Below are 10,724 nucleotides of genomic sequence, written 5' to 3'. Positions count from 1 at the left end.
GAGTGGGCAAATACATGGCAGATGCAGTATAACGGGGATAAATGTGAAGTTATCCACTTCGGTAGGAAAAACAGAAAGGTAGAGTATTATTTAAATAGTGATAGATTGGGAAATGCTGATGTACAGAGGGACCTGGGTGTCTTTGTACACCAGTCACAGAAAGCAAACATGCAGGTGCAGCAAGCAGTTAGGAAGACAAATGGTATGTTGGCCTTCATTGCAAGAGGATTTGAGTACAGGAGCAAGGATGTCTTACTACAGTTATACAGGGCCTTGGTGAGATCACACCTGGAGTAATAACAGAAAACGCTGGAAAAACTCAGCAGGCCAGGGCAGCATCTGTTGTTATTTCGGATTTCCAGCATCTGCAGTATTTTGCTATCACACCTGGAGTACTGTGTGCAGTTTTGGTCTCCCTTAGGATGTACTTGCCATAGAGGGAGTGCAGCGAAGGTTCACCAGATTCCTGGGATGGCAGGACTGTCGTATGAGGAGAGATTGGGTCGACTAGGCCTGTATTCACTAGAGTTTAGAAGAATGAGAGGGGATCTCATTGAAACGTATAAAATTCTGACAGGGCTAGACAGACTGGCTGCAGGGAGGATGTTTTCTCTGGCTGGGGGTCTAGAACGAGGGGTCACAGTCTCGGGATACGGGGTAGGACATTTAGGACTGAGATGAGGAGAAATTTCTTCACTCAGAGGGTGGTGAACCTGTGGAATTCTCTACCACAGAAGGCTGTGGAGGCCAAGTCACTGAATATATTTAAGAAGGAGATAGATAGATTTCTAGACACAAAAGGCAATGGGGAGAGAGCGGGAATATGGTATTGAGATAGAGGATCAGCCATGATCATATTGAATGGCAGAGCAGGCTCAAAGGGCCTACTCCTGCTCCTATTTTTCTATGTTCTATGTTCTATGTTATAGCGCCTTTCACAACCACCTGACATCTCAAAGTGCTTTACAGCCAAGGAAGTACTTTTGAAGTGGAGTAATGTAGGAAATGCGGCAGCCAATTTGCGCACAGCAAGCACCCACAAACAGCAATGTGATAATGGCCAGATAATCTGCTTTTGTTATGTTGGTTGAGGAATAAATATTGGCCCCAGGACACCGGGGATAACTCCCCTGTTCTTCTTCGAAATAATGCCATGGGATCTTTTACGTCCACCTGAGAGAACAGACGGGACCTCGGTTTAACGTCTCATCTGAAAGACGGCACCTCCGACAGTACAGCACTCCCTCAGCACCGCATTGGAGTGTCAGCCTAGCTGTATGTGCTCAAGTCCCTGGAGTGGGACTTGAACCCACAACCTTCTCACTCACACTGAGCCACAGCTGACACATGGAGGAGTAGTGATTCATCAGCTGAGGGAGGGTGGTAATCAGCAGGATGTTTCCTTACCCATGCTTGACCTGAAGCCATGAGACTTCATGGTGACCGGAGTCAATGCTGAGGCCACCCCCACTCTTCTGTTTAATACAGTCTACCATTGTTATTAGTCCTTCTCCCCGACCTAAACATTCATTACAAACCCTGCAACCCAGTACCCATCCGAGAAGATCTGCATCACATCAAACCTCTTGACCATTTGAATCTTAATAATCTGATTGAATAAGAGCACAAAATAAGCTGTCCCCTTTCCGGTGCAACTCTCATCTCCATGAATAACAGAGTAGAAAATAAATGCACATTCTCCGTAACCGATTCAAAAGTGAACACATCAACCAATCTTTCTGAAGACCGTGCTTCGCCTGGGTGGCTACACTTTCTGTCTCCTAGTCCAGGTCTTCCCCTGTGTGGCATGAATGAAAGGTGATTGTCACTCCGCTATTTAAGAATGGCGAGAGAGGGAAACCAGAGAATTATAGACCAGTTAGCCGAACATCTGTTGGGGAATTGCTAGAGTCTATAATTAAGGATAGGGTGACTGAACACCTCGAAAATGTTCAGTTGATTAGAGAGAGCCAGCATGGATTTGTGAAAGGCAGGTCATGCCTGACAAACCTGATTGCATTTTTTGAAGAGGTGACTAAAGTAGTGGACAGGGGAATGTCTATGGATGTTATTTATACAGACTTCCAGAAGGCATTTGATAAAGCCCCTCATAAGAAACTGAATTGAGGGCAAATTATTGACCTGGTTAGGAAACTGGCTGAGCGACAGGAGACAGAGAGTAGGGATAATGTGCAGGTACTATAATTGGCAGGATGTGACTAGTGGTGTCCCGCAGGGATCGGTGTTGGGGCCTCAACTATTCACTGTATTTATTAACGACTTAGCTGATGGGACATATCCAAATTTGCCGATGACACAAAGATAGACGGCAGTGTAAATGGAAACATAAAATTACAAAGAGATATTGATGGATTAAGTGAGTGGGCAAAACTGTGGCAAATGGATTTCAATGTAGGCAAATGTGACGTCATCCACTAGAGCAGGGGACTTTCTAAACAGCGAAAAGCTAAAAACAGTGGAGGGCCAAAGAGACTTGGGGGGGGGGCGGGGGTCAGGTACATAGATCATTAAAATGTCATGAACTGGTACAGAAAATAATGAAAAAGGCTAATGGGATGCTGGCCTTTATATCGAGAGGACTAGAGTACAAGGGGGCAGAAGTTATGCAGCAGCTGTACAAAGCCCTGGTTAGACCACACCTGGAGCACTGGGAGCAGTTCTGGGCACCACACCTTAGGAAGGATATATTGGCCTTGGAGGGAGTGCAGCGCAGGTTTACCAGAATGATACCCGGACTCCAGGGGTTAAATTACGAGGAGAGATTACACAAACTAGGGTTGTATTCCCTAGAGTTTAGAAGGTTAAGGGATGATCTGATCGAAGTTTTAAAGATATTAAGGGGAACAGATAGAGTAGAGAGAGAGGAACTATTTCCGCTGGTTGGGGAGTCTAGGACTAGGGGGCAGAGTCTAAAATTAGAGCCAGACCTTTCAGGAGTGAAATTAGGAAACACTTCTCCACACAAAGGGTGGTAGAAGTTTGGAACTCTCTTCCGCAAATGGCAATTGATGCTCGGCCAATTGTGAATTTTAAATCGGAGATTGATAGATTTTTGTTAACCAAAGGTATTAAGGAATATGGGCCAAAGGCGGGTACATGGAGTTAGGTCACAGATCAGCCATGATCTCATTGAATGGTGGAACAGGCTCGAGGGACTCAATGGCCTCCTCCTGTTCCTATGTTCCTATGATTGGCTGCTCCTGTCCTACAAAATGCTCTTGGGACTGGGGTGACCCTCCTCTCATGGCCAGCTGTCTCCTGGGAGCCTCCAGTGAAGCAAAACAGAGGCATCAGCCCACCAGGAAGGGCAAACTGAGGCCCAAATAACCAATCTGAGCCACTCCAGTATACCTCCTTACTTCACACAAAGGGAACTGAGCCCAAGTAGCCAATCTGAGCCACTCCAGTATACCTCCTTACTTCACACAAAGGGAACTGAGCCCAAATAGCCAATCTGAGCCACTCCAGTATACCTCCTTACTTCACACAAAGGGAACTGAGCCCAAATAGCCAATCTGAGCCACTCCAGTATACCTCCTTACTTCACACAAAGGGAACTGAGCCCAAATAGCCAATCCGGGTCATTCTGGTATCCCTCCTTACTCTGCACCTAAAGAGTTACATGACACTCGTCAGCTGCAGGCCATTCCAACAGCTCGGAGTGCCTTTGAGGCTAGGTTCCAGGATGGGCAGAGAGCTTCATTACGATTCGTTCGAGATGCACCACGGCAGGATTTGGAAGGGGAACAATAGAACAGAAGAAATAGGAGCAGGAGTCGGCCATTCGGCCCCTCCAGCCTGCTCCGCTATTCAATGAGGTCATGGCTGATCTTCTACCTCATCTCCACTTTCCTGCACTATCCCCATATCCCTTGATTCCCTTAATATTCAAAAATCTATCGATCTCTGTCTTGAATATACTCAATGACCGAGCCTCCACAGCCCTCTGGGACAGAGAATTCCAAAGATTCACCACCCTCTGAGTGAAGAAATTCCTCCTCATCTCAGTTCTAAATGGCCGACCCCTTATCCTGAGACTATGACCCCTGGTTCTAGACTCCCCAGCCAGGGGAAACATCCTCCCTGCATCTACCCTGTCAAGCCCTGTAAGAATTTTATATGTTTCAATGAGATCACCTCTCATTCTTCTAAACTCTAGAGAATATAGGCCTAGTCTACTCAATCTCTCCGCATAGGACAATCGCCCCATCCCAGGAACCAGTCTGGTGAACCTTCGTTGCACTCCCTCTATGGCAAGTATATCCTTCCTTAGGTAAGGCGACCAAAACTGTACACAGTACTCCAGGTGTGGTCTCACCAGGGCCCTATATAATTGCAGGAAGACGTCTTTACTCTTATACTCAAATCCTCTTGTAATAAAGGCCAACATACCATTTGCTTTCCTAATTGCTTGCTGTACCTGCATGTTAACTTTCAGTGATTCGTGTACAAGGACACCCAGGTCCCTCTGAACACCAACATTTCCCAATCTCTCACCATTTAAAAAATACTCTGCTTTTCTATTTTTCCTACCAAAGTGGATAACTTCACATTTCTCCACATTATATTCCATTTGCCATGTTCTTGCCCCCCATTCACTTAGCCTGTCTATATCCCCTTGAAGCCTCCTTACATCCTCCTCACAACTTACATTCCCACCCAGCTTTGTATCATCAGCAAACTGGGATATATTACATTTGGTCCCCTCATCCAAATCATTGATGTAGATTGTGAATAGCTGAGGCCCAAGCACTGATCCTTGCGGTACCCCACTAGTTACAGCCTGCCAACCCGAAAATGACACGTTTATTCCTACTCTCTGTTTTCTGTCCGTTAACCAATCTTCAATCCATGCTAGTATATTACCCCCAATCCCATGAGCCCTAATTTTGTTCAATAACCTCTTGTGTGGCACCTTATCGAATGCCTTCTGAAAATCCAAATACACCACATCCACTGGTTCCCCCTTATCTATTCTGCTAGTTACAACCTCAAAAAACTAACAGATTTGTCAAACACGATTTCCCTTTCATAAATCCATGCTGACTCTGCCCAATCCTATTATTATTTCTAAGTGCCCTGTTACCACGTTCTTAATAATAAATTCTAGCATTTTCCTACTACTGATGTCAGGCTAACTGGTCTGTAGTTCCCTGTTTTCTCTCTCCCTCCTTTCTTAAATAGTGGGGTTACATTTGCTACCTTCCAATCCACGGGAACCGTGCTAGAATCTATGGAATTTTGGAAAATGACAACCAATGCATCCACTATCTCTCTAGCCACCTCTTTCAAAACCCAAGGATGTAGGCCATCAGGTCCAGGGGATTTATCAGCTTTCAGTCCCATTAATTTCTCCAGTACTATTTTTTTTACTAATACTAATTTCTTTCAGTTCCTCGTTCTCGCTACAGCCTTGGTTCTCCACTATTTCCGGGAAGTTTTTTGCGTCTTCTTCCGTGAAGACAGATACAAAGTATTTGTTTAATTTCTCAGCCATTTCCTTATTCCCCATTATAATTTCTCCTGTCTCAGCCTGTAAGGGACCCACATTTACTTTCGCTAATCTTTTCCTTTTTACTTACCTATAGAACGTTTTACAGTCTGTTTTTATGTGTCTCGCTAGTTTACTCTCATATTCTATTTTCCATTTCTTTATCAATTTCTTGGTCCTCCTTTGCTGAATTCTAAAATCCTCCTAATCCTCAAGCTTACTACTCTTTTTGGCAGCATTATAAGCCTCTTCCTTTGATCTAATACTATCTTTAACTTCTCTTGTTAGCCACGGTTGGACCACTTTTCCTGTGGGTTTTTTGTGCCTTAAAGGAATGCACATTTGTTGTAAATTATGTATTAATTCTTTAAATGCTAGCCATTGCTTGTCTACCGTCATACCTTTTAATGTAGTTTCCCAATCTACCTTAGCCAACTCGCCCCTCATACCTATGTAGTTTGCTTTGTTTAGATTTAAGACCCTAGTTTCGGATTTAACGAAGTCACTTTCAAACTCAATATAAAATTCTATCATATTATGGTCACTCTTCCCTAAAGGCCCCTTTACTACAAGGTTATTAATTAACCCTTTCTCGTTGCACAATACTAGATATAAAATAGGCTGTTCCCTCGTTGGTTCCTCAACATACTGATCTAGAAAACTATCCCGCATACATTGCACACGTCCTCCACACTATTACTGCAAATTTGGTTTGCCCAGTCTATATGTAGATTAAAGTCCCCCATGATTACTGTATTACCCTTGTTACATGCGCCTCTAATTTCCTGATTTATACTCTGCCCTACATTACAACTACTATTTGGGGGCCTATAAACAACTCCCATCAATGTTTTCTGCCCCTTGCTGTTTCTTAGCTCCACCCAAACTGATTCTACTTCTTGATTTTCGGAGCTAAGATCCTTTCTCTCTACTGTCTTTATCCCACCCTTTACTATCAGGGCTACCCCTCCTCCTTTTCCATTTTGCCTCTCTCTTCTAAAAGTTATGTATCCTGGAATATTTAGTTCCCAACCTTGGCCACTTTGCAACCACGTCTCCGTAATGGCTATTAGATCAAACCTGTTCATTTCTATCTGCGCTATTAATTCATCTATTTTGTAGCGAATGCTTCACGCATTCAGATATAGTGCCTTTAGCTTTGACTTATTGAGCTTTTTCCCTGATGTCACCTTAGTCACTGATGCCTTATTACCTTTGTTACTCTCTCTGTCCCTTCCTGACTCACTCGGCTTATTTTTACCCAAAACTCTACTCTGCTCTAGAGCCTCGACATTTCTCTCACTGCTTTTAAATTTACTCTTTCCTGAATCCCTCCTTCATTAGTTTAAAGCCCTGTCTACTGCCCTAGTTATTTGGTTCGCCCGGACACTGGTCCCCGCCCCGACGGAACAGCTCCCTCTTTCCCAAGGGAGTAAGGAGCTCCAGGAGATGATTCTGGACAATCCTGCAGCTCATTCAGTGGAGGAGGAAGAATGAAGCAGGTACAGTTACATTGTGAGAAGTGAAACACGAGACACACTCACAATAGAAAGCAACTCGAGGCTAATGCACACAATACCTGAAACACAGTCATTTACTGTAAGCTTTCTGGAACTCTCTCATTGTCCAGGCAGACCGCAATGTGCACACTGCAGATTTTGGAAGGGTCCCAAATCCCTTATATAAGTCACGTGTGCTCACAGACTGCTGGGATTTCCGCTGTAGTGCTGAGCAACACTGTGATTAACTCACGGACTGCCAGTGGGAGGTGGTGAGGGGCTCTGTCCTGTACTCAAAGGGGTTCCCCTCTTGCTCCCCCCACCCCAGCGCAAGCACTGACTCGAGCCGCAGTACAGGGGGGTGGGCAGCTCCCCGAGACAGTTACACTGGACACTGGGCGTTCGCAGGCTATCCAATCGCTGGAGGCCAGACTCCGTCCTCAACCGACACCTGCTCTTCCCACCAGGAGTCGCCGGAATGTGCAAACCATGGGGCAATTCCCTGTCCAGTCCAGGGGCACTGAGGGAAACCATTCCACTGCCATTCCTGCCGAGACCCCAGACCTTCCTGATGTATGGCATCGGGCTGTGTGTCTGGAGCTTTGAGCCGAGTTAAAAAAAGAAAAAGAAAGACTTGCATTTCTATAGCATCATTTCACAACCTCAGGACGTCCCAAAGTACTTTACAGCCAATGAAGTACTTTTGAAGTGTACTCACTGTTGTAATGTAGGAAATGCACAGCAAGATCCCACAAACAGCATTGTGATAATGACCAGATAATCTGTTTTCATGATGTTGGTTGAGGAATAAATATTGCCCAGGACACCAGGGAAAACTCCCCTGCTCTTCTGCAAAATAGTGCTGTTAGACCTTTTATATCCATCTGAGGGGGTAAACGGGGCCTCGGTTTAACATCTCATTTCAAAGACAGCACCTTCGACAGTGCGGCACTCCCTCAGTACTGCCCCTCCGACAGTGCAGCGCTCCCTCAGTACTGCCCCTCCACAGTGCGGCGCTCCCTCAATACTGCCCCTCCACAGTGCGGCGCTCCCTCAATACTGCCCCTCCGACAGTGCGGCGCTCTCTCAGTACTGCCCCTCCGACAGTGCGGCGCTCCCTCAGTACTGCCCCTCCGACAGTGCGGCGCTCCCTCAGTACCGCCCCTCCGACAGTGCGGCGCTCCCTCAGTACTGCCCCTCCGACAGTGCAGCGCTCCCTCAGTACTGCCCCTCCGACAGTGCAGCGCTCCCTCAGTACTGCCCCTCCACAGTGCGGCGCTCCCTCAGTACTGCCCCTCCGACAGTGCGGCGCTCCCTCAGTACTGCTCCTCCGACAGTGCAACACTCCCTCAATACTGCCCCTCCCACAGTGCGGCGCTCCCTCAGTACTGCCCCTCCACCAGTGCAGCGCTCCCTCAGTACTGCCCCTCCCACAGTGCAGCACTCCCTCAGTACTGCCCCTCCACCAGTGCAGCGCTCCCTCAGTACTGCCCCTCCGACAGTGCAGCACTCCCTCAGTACTGCCCCTCCCACAGTGCGGCGCTCCCTCAGTACTGCCCCTCCCACAGTGCAACACTCCCTCAATACTGCCCCTCCGACAGTGCGGCGCTCCCTCAGTACTGCCCCTCTGACAGTGCGGCGCTCCCTCAGTACTGCCCCTCCACCAGTGCAGCGCTCCCTCAGTACTGCCCCTCCCACAGTGCAACACTCCCTCAGTACTGCCCCTCCACCAGTGCAGCGCTCCCTCAGTACTGCCCCTCCGACAGTGCAGCACTCCCTCAGTACTGCCCCTCCAACAGTGCGGCGCTCCCTCAGTACTGCCCCTCCGCCAGTGCAGCACTCCCTCAGTACTGCCCCTCCGACAGTGCGGCGCTCCCTCAGTACTGCCCCTCCGACACTGCGGCACTCCCTCAGTACTGCCCCTCCGCCAGTGCAGCGCTCCCTCAGTAGTGCACTGGAGTGTCAGCCTAGATTTTGTGCTCAAGTCTCTGGAGCGGGCCTTGAACCCACGACCTCTGGCTCGGACACGAGAGTGATATGACAAGAGAAAAGTAGAACTTTAATTGAAAATAAAAACTTCTCCAAGTTCTCAAGCAGTAGCGAGGGCAGTGCCCGTACTCACAGTCATTGAGGGACACGGGAGATCCTCCCCTCGACTTCCTGAACTCCTCTCCATAGTTGTACGAGGACAGGTTTGGGTGACTGGACCCTCGGCCAAAGGTGGGCTGGTGGTTACTGCCCATGCCCGTCGCCACCTGGGACATCCTCTCTTTGGTTTTCAGTGCGTGAGCCCGGTCCTGGTGCAGACGCTCCTCGTCTTTCAGTAGAGCGACCAGCTGCTTGGCCTTCTCTCGCACGTTGATGCCTTGGTCCTTGCCATCTCGGTCTATGTACTGAAAGTCCTTCAGAGTCTGGATGGTGTAGATGTTCTCCTTGCATTGTTGAGACACCTTCTCTGAGCCCGTCTTGATGAGATAATCCAGCAGGGTCAGGGCCTTGTAGACGTGCCTCCAATTCTTCCCGTGGTCATTCAGACGTTTCCAAATCATACCCATGATCTCAGAAAATGCCACCACATTAAAGGTCAGGTCAGCGATGTCGGACATAAGGGAGCTGGGTGGACCCCACGGGTCATTGGACGTGGCTTCTCGCACCTTTATCTCAGCTTCAGAGTAATTGTGGACAATGTTCTTCATTTGCCGTCGGATAGCTGAGGTGGCCATGCTCGGTCTTCCGCTGAACCTCGACTGCAGACAAATCAGTTCAATGCTGGGAGTTTGTGTTACTGTAATCCAAGAGGACAGGGCGTCACTATCCCAGCCTGGCTTCCTCCCCCACCATCAAACATCAGGGAGCCTCGGCTCTGAGCGGAAGAACGAGAGGAGTCAGCTTATAAACTGGCTCAAATCCCAGAGACCAGCCCCAAAACTCTCACGACCTATTTTACAAACTGTGCTCCCAGTGGGGAGAACTCACAGCAGGGGGGAGGGGGGTTTCTGGTGTACACTCCCCATATTCCTGGGCAGGGAGCCACGGGTCCAAACACCCGACCTGCGCTCCCGGTGGGAGGTCTCCCCGCTCGGAGCACAGCTTCGGAAATTCAGCCCCAATTCCACTCGATTTGTAAATTAGTTCCGAGATAGCCAACAATCAGTGTTACGGTTCTTATACACGTGACTCACACTCAACGCGCACACTACATCTGCCTGGCCTCACACTCTGCCTGCCCGCACACTCTGTCCGCCCGCCCTGCCCGCACACTCTGCCCACCCTGCCCACACACTCGCCCACCCTGCCCGCACACTCTGCCCACCCTGTCCGCACACTCCGCCCGCCCGCCCTGCCCGCACACTCTGCCCACCCTGCCCTGCTCGCACACTCCGCCCACCCTGCCCGCACACTCCGCCCGCCCGCCCTGCCCGCACACTCCGCCCGCCCGCCCTGCCCACACACTCTGCCAACCCTGCCCGTACACTCTGCCCACCCTGCCCTGCCCGCACACTCTGCCCACCCTGCCCTGCCCGCACACTCCACCCACCCACTCCGCCCGCTCGCCCTGCCCGCCCGCCCCTGCACAAACATGTACACACTCACTCACTCAGTCACCATGCACGCACACTCCCACAGACTCACCCTCACCCGCACTGGCCCAAGGTAACTGGACAGTATTAGCTTATTTCTCCCCTGCCCACCTGGGTTGTGATGACCCAGCA

At 49.1% G+C, this 10,724-nt stretch overlaps 1 pseudogene across 1 annotated transcript in view; it reads right to left on the bottom strand.

The window, feature by feature from the left end:
- Positions 1 to 1,519: 1,519 nt before the first annotated feature.
- The window catches only part of LOC147102540 (epsin-2 pseudogene), a 143,388-nt pseudogene continuing 134,183 nt past the window's right edge, over positions 1,520 to 10,724 (bottom strand). Inside the window, exons 2-3 of the transcript XR_015073186.1 lie at positions 9,018 to 9,796; positions 1,520 to 1,609 (exon numbers count right to left, since the gene is read on the bottom strand). The product of XR_015073186.1 is annotated as an epsin-2 pseudogene (transcript). The remainder of the gene's footprint in view (positions 1,610 to 9,017; positions 9,797 to 10,724) is intronic.

The sequence above is a fragment of the Somniosus microcephalus genome, chromosome 21 (genome assembly GCF_052327205.1).
Source record: "Somniosus microcephalus isolate GS21.2 chromosome 21, FLI_Smic_1.0, whole genome shotgun sequence".
Lineage (NCBI taxonomy): Eukaryota > Metazoa > Chordata > Chondrichthyes > Squaliformes > Somniosidae > Somniosus > Somniosus microcephalus.
The sequence above is the reverse complement of the archived record's forward strand: the minus strand, read 5'-3'. Positions and strand labels throughout refer to the sequence as shown.